General features: G+C 38.4%; 1 long non-coding RNA gene across 1 annotated transcript in view; it reads right to left on the bottom strand.

The window, feature by feature from the left end:
* LOC131890514 (uncharacterized) overlaps positions 1 to 357 on the bottom strand; it is a 3,500-nt gene that overhangs the window by 771 nt on the left and 2,372 nt on the right. The gene's annotated exons all lie outside the window — the stretch shown is intronic.

The following is a 357-nucleotide window of genomic DNA, read 5'->3' as shown; positions in this document are numbered from 1 at the left end:
CAAGTGGGATGATAAGTTGTGTTTTTCTGCAATACCCGTGAGTAGGTTATAAAAGCTGGCTTGTCATTTCCTTTTCAGGCTCACATTTTGTCTTTCATTTCCAAATCCTAACAAATTTGTTGCACCAGGTGAACAATTTTATCTCAGTTCTTATCTAGTATTTGATTTTATTTCTTCATTGATGAGTTCTGAGCTGGATGCAGATTGATGGGCAAAACCTGTTCCGGAATACATGAAATGCAAAAATGCGAGCGACGGTTTTTTTCATTCTTGACTAATGGATCGTTCGAAGACGCCTTGAAGATCCAAAAGATTGGGATGACTTTGGTAGATCAGGAATAAATGGAACGGGCATTG

Source organism: Tigriopus californicus, chromosome 2, assembly GCF_007210705.1.
Source record: "Tigriopus californicus strain San Diego chromosome 2, Tcal_SD_v2.1, whole genome shotgun sequence".
Lineage (NCBI taxonomy): Eukaryota > Metazoa > Arthropoda > Copepoda > Harpacticoida > Harpacticidae > Tigriopus > Tigriopus californicus.
Note: the sequence above shows the minus strand (reverse complement) of the source record. Positions and strands in the feature narration are given on the sequence as shown.